Raw genomic sequence first — 5647 nt, 5'->3', positions numbered from 1 at the left:
GTGAAGAGGAAAGGGAGGGTGGGAGGGAGTGAGGGAAGGAGAGGGTATCTTCTACGATGGGAGGAAAAAAATGCTAGAAAATCAAAATTATATGCTCTTTTAGTCCAGTGGTTCTCAGCCTTCCTGATGCTGTGACCCTTTAATACAGCTCCTTAGGTTTGTGGTGACCCCCCAAGCATAAAATTATTTTGTTGCTACTTCCTAGCTATAATTTTTGCTACTGTTATGAATCATAAAGTAAATAAATGATATGCAGCATATCTGATGCATGACCCTTACAAAAGAGTCACTCGATCCCCAAGGTTGAAAGCCTTCGCTTTAGCCTGAAGTAAACAGAGCCTAATTCCTGCCTTTGTTATACTTGGTGGGGGATATTTTCAGGAAGATATCACCTGGCCCTAAGTGATGACAGTCTGTTTTATCCTCTTAGATAATATGACCTTTGAAGAACACATATGGTGTCAGTGGGCCTTTAGGTCCTCGTCCATGGGTCTTTTTCAGCGGTCAAAAACACAGACCAGGTCTCTGGAGCATAGCCGCTTTCCTCAGCAAGTCCTCTCTCTCCCCCACATCACCACAATTCCGTATCCTGCCTCATGTTGTCTGACAGGGAATGGTCTGCCATCCATGTGCTGTGATTAGCACTATGGAATTTCTTGCCTAGTTTTTCTGTGTCTCGATTTCCTAGTTTGCCCGTAGAGAGTCTCAATGTGGGTTAGTTTCGCACCTTGGGCTTCTCAGTATGGTAAGTCAATGATGTCATCAGTTTCAAAGGACTCAGTAGTGATCTTTCCAAGTACATGGGTTTCTAAACTAAGGCGGAAGTTGCGTCTCAGTAAGTCTTGCGGTGATTCAAAGTGTTATAAATCGAGTGCGTATGTGTAATTTTAGTTTGTATTATTTATTTTATTTGTATGTGGGTATACACATAGGGGTGCACACATGGCACAGAATAAGCAAGAGTCCTGCTTATAGGAGTTTTTTCTTTCTACTATGAGCTCACATCTGAATCCTAATGTCACCAATGGATAGGCTCTATATTAATTAGTTAATTAACAAATTAATGTGGATGTGATGCTAGAATAAAACCAGAGCTGCCTACGTGTTGTGCCAGCATTCTACCAACCGAGCTACATCCACTGTCTCTCGCTCATTTCTTTAGGTAAATGAGGCACATCATTGCTTTTTATTTTTATTTTATCAATGTTGAGTATTTTTTCGTGAGTAGGAGTGCATGTGTGTGCAAAGGTGTGCGTGGGTACCAGAAGACAACCTCAGGTGCCATCGTTCAGGGACCAATTTGTTTTCTTTTGCATGTAGACTGGGTATTCCAGTATCATTGGCTGAAAAGACACTCCTTCATGTATGGTCTCACTACTTACAGATAAGTCTGTTTGCTTTAGATTATAGATGTGCTGTGGGTATAGATTAATTTCTCATGTTTTATGGATGAATGCATTATTTCTGCATCTGATATCATTTGGTGAGGATCCTCCTTTCTGTGTTTTTGTCTTAGAGTCAAAATTCTTGGACATCATAATTATGTTAAGCCTTACTTTGGTTGGTTTTGACATATCTGATTTTTTTTGGGGGGGTTGCTTGGTTGGTTTTGTTTTTTAGAGGACTGAATCTAGTACAGTGCACATACCACACAAGCACTCTACTGCTGATCCATAAATCAGCCCTCTTTTTATTTTTATTTTTGTATAACATTATATCTTATTTATTATTTATCATGTGCATGAGTGCACCACATGCATGCCTGGTGGCCCAGGAGACCAGAAGAAGGTGTCAGGTGCCCTTGAATTAGAGTTGCATGTGGTTGTGAGCCATCTGATGTGGGATCTGGTAATCGAATTGGGGCCTCTGCAAAATCAGCAGCTACTCTTAACCCTGGAGCTGCACCCCCCACCCCCACTGCCACAGTAAGCTACTATGTGGGTGCTGGGGTGTGAACCCAGGTTCTCTGAAAGAGCAGCAGCCAGTGCTCCTAAGCACTGGGTTATCTCTCCAGCCACACTTTTTCTTTGAGACAGGATTTTAGTGGGCCTTGCTTTGCCTTCACTAGATTTGTAGGCAGATCCTGAACTTGTAATTCTCCTGGTTCAGTCTCTGAAGTAGCTGGGATTCCCGGCCTGTGCCATTGGACACACTGCCTGTTGATGCTTACAGCTGGCTTATGCCAGAAATATATAAAGTACAGTAATACTGTTAAACTATGATATTTATTAGCATTATATCTGGTATCACCACAGTTAGAGGTGCTAGTATTTCTTTTAAGATTTGCTCATGTGGGGGTTGGGGAGATGGCTCAGAGGTTAAGAGCACTGACTGCTCTTCCAGAGGCCCTGAGTTCAATTCCCAGCAACCACATGGTGGCTCACAACCATCTATAATGTGGTCTGATGTTCTTTTCTGGCCTGCAGGCATACATGCAGGCAGAGCACTATATAAAAATGATAAAATAAATTTTGAAAAAAGATTTGCTCATGTGTATGCGTTGGTCTGAGTGTATGTAGGTGCACCACATTTGTGCCATGCCTGCAGGGCAAATTCCAGGGTGTCATATCGCCTGGAGCTAAAGTTACTGTCAACTGTGGCCCCCCAATGTGGGGACTGGGAACCAAACCTGGGTCTTCAGCAATAGCTGAGCGTTCTTAACTGCTGAGCTGTCACCCAAGCTCCATCAGTAGCTCTTTTCCCCCCTTTCAATATTTCTAAATTAATTAATGTATTTATTCACTTTACATCCTGGTCATAGCCCCATCCTTCCTCACCTCCCAGCCCCATCCTCTCTCCTTCTCCCTCATCCCATGTTTCTCAGATAAGGGGAGCCCCACTTCCAGTCCACCCCAGCTCATCAAGTTCCATCAGGTGTGAGTGGGTCCTCTTCCCCCTGTGGCCTGGCAAGCAGTCCTGCCAGTGGGAAGTGGTCAAAAACCTGGCATCAGAGCCCATGTCAGAGACAGCCTCCACTCCCCTGAGGATGCACATAAAGCCTCAGCTGCCCATGGGCTACATCTTTGTAGAGAGCCTAATGGTGGCACAGCTGGTAGAATTTGTTGGAGGAGGTGGAACAGGAGGATCATCAGTAACTCTTGAGAGCACTAATCTCAGTTTATTTTTTTTTAAAGTATTGTCCCACTGGTTCTCAACCTGTGGGTTGTGACCCCCGGGTGGGTGGTGTGTGTGTGTGTGTGTGTGTGTGTGTGTGTGAGAGAGAGAGAGAGAGAGAGAGAGAGAGAGAGAGAGAGAGAGAGAGAGAGAGAGAGAGACAGAGAGAGAGAGAGAGACAGAGAGACAGAGACAGAGACAGAGACAGAGACAGAGAGACAGAAAGTGAGAGACAGAGACAGAGAGAAAGAGAGACAGAGAAGAATTACTTCACAGAGTTTGCATAAGGTATTTACAGCACTGTTCATAAAGTAGCAAAATTACAGCTATGAAGGAGCAATGACAATAATCTTATTGTTGGATGTCACCAAAACACGAACTGTATTAAAGGGTCAGGAACATTGAGCACCACTGTGTTACTGTTCTAAAGATCCTGTCAATGGGTTGAGAGTTAAACTTAGCCCATACTGAAATCTTCCTGACTTTGTATATCACCCACAGTGAACAGTGGTGTACGCAGTATGTTAGTGACCAAATGTGTGTGAGTGGAGATGAGGAAGGAGAGTGTTTGTGTGGAAGCCAGATAGTGACATCAGGTCTCCTCCTCATTTACTCTCCACCTTAATTTTGAGACAGGATTTCTCAGTTACCCTGGAGCTCAGCAAATATGGCTAGACAAGCTGGTCAGCAGGACCCAGGGATCGTCCTGTTTCTGCCTTCCCAGTGCTAGGATTAGCGTGGTGGTGGTGCTGGTGCTGCCGCTGGTGGTGGTAGTGGTGCTTCTGCCCCTCCTACTCCCGCTGCTCCCCCTGCTGGCCCTGTGGTCCATGTGCCCCTACCCATCTGCTGCTCCCCTTACTCCTGCTTCCTCCCCTGCTGGCCCTGTGCCCCATGCTCCCCCTACCCGCCTGCTGCTCCCTTTACTCCCGCTGCTACCCCTGCTGGCCCTGTGCCCCATGCTCCCCCTACCCACCTGCTGCTCCCCTTACTCCCCCTGCTGGCCCTGTGTCCCCATGCTCCCCCTACCCGCCTGCTGCTCCCTTTACTCCCGCTGCTACCCCTGCTGGCCCTGTGCCCCATGCTCCCCCTACCCACCTGCTGCTCCCCTTACTCCCCCTGCTGGCCCTGTGCCCCATGCGCCCATACCCACCTGCTGCTCCCCTTACTCCTGCTTCCTCCCCTGCTGGCCCTGTGCCCCATGCTCCCCCTACCCGCCTGCTGCTCCCTTTACTCCCACTGCTACCCCTGCTGGCCCTGTGCCCCATGCGCCCATACCCACCTGCTGCTCCCCTCCGCTGCTCCCCCTGTTGGCCCTGTGGTCCATGCTCTCCCTACCCAACTCCTGCTCCCCTTACTCCCGCTGCTCCCCCTGCTGGCCCTGTGCCCCATGCTCCCCCTATCCGCCTGCTGCTCCCCTTACTTCCGCTGCTTCCCCTGCTTGCCCTGTGACCCATGTTCCCGCTTCTCCCAATGCTCCCACTGCTCGCCCCCTGCTCCTGTTGCACCCACGTGTCTGCTTTCCCGCTCTCCTCACTTCTCCCCTTCTACTGCTTCTGGCCCTGCTGCTTGCCCTCCTCAAGAACACCTTACCCCTCACTCCTAGATCCGCTCCTCCTTTTTTTCCCCTCAGAAAAAGAGCAGGCACAGCATAACAAATTACAGTAAGACTAGGCACAGACCCTCACAGCAAGGCTAGACAAGATAACCCAGTAGGTTAAAAAGGATCCCAGGCACAGGCAAAAGAGTCAGACAGCCCTGTCCCCACTGTTAGGAGTCGCAGAGGAACACCATGTTATACAACCATAAGATACATGCAAAGAACCTAGTGCAGACCAGTGCAGGTTCCATTCTTGATTTTCAGTCTCTGTGAGCCCATATAATCCCTGCTTAGTTGATTCTGTGTGTTGTGTTCTCATGTTATCCTTGACCCCCTCTGGCTTCTACAAGTCCTTCCTCCCCATCTTCTACAGGGTTCCCCTGGCTTCATCTAGCATTTGGCTTTGCATTTTCTCCTCTTAATTTCTAAGTGATGTCTCTCTGACTAGGTACTGGTCTGTGAGTATAGTGAAAAATCATTAGGAATCATTTCATTGACTATTTTCCCCTCCAGTAGTGTGTGGTTCTATCCTGGGCCTCTGGGCTGAGCAGCCTCTGTTTCCTGGTCATCCACACAGTACCAGTCACGGGCTCCCTTCTGTTTCTTGAGCCTCAAGTTGGACCAGTCATTGGTTGGCCACTCCAACAGTTCTGCACCGCCATTCCCCCCCAGCACATCTTGCAGGCAGGCCATACTGTCCATTGGAGGCTTTGCGGCTGCAACCTGTGCTGCTTACGTGAATACTGAGGACCCAACTTATATCCTCACATTTGCACAGCAAACACTTTACCAGCTCAACTGGCTCCCCAGCCCTTTGATCCCATTAAAAAAAACTCAGCTGCTTGCCTTAATTCACCCCCAGCCCCCACAGATCCTGTCTGATTTATTCCAAGTACTCATCTCTCTAAAGATGTGTCTTATCTTCCTCAGGTCAGG

The sequence above is a fragment of the Acomys russatus genome, chromosome 19 (assembly GCF_903995435.1).
Source record: "Acomys russatus chromosome 19, mAcoRus1.1, whole genome shotgun sequence".
Lineage (NCBI taxonomy): Eukaryota > Metazoa > Chordata > Mammalia > Rodentia > Muridae > Acomys > Acomys russatus.
The sequence above is the reverse complement of the archived record's forward strand: the minus strand, read 5'-3'. Positions refer to the sequence as shown.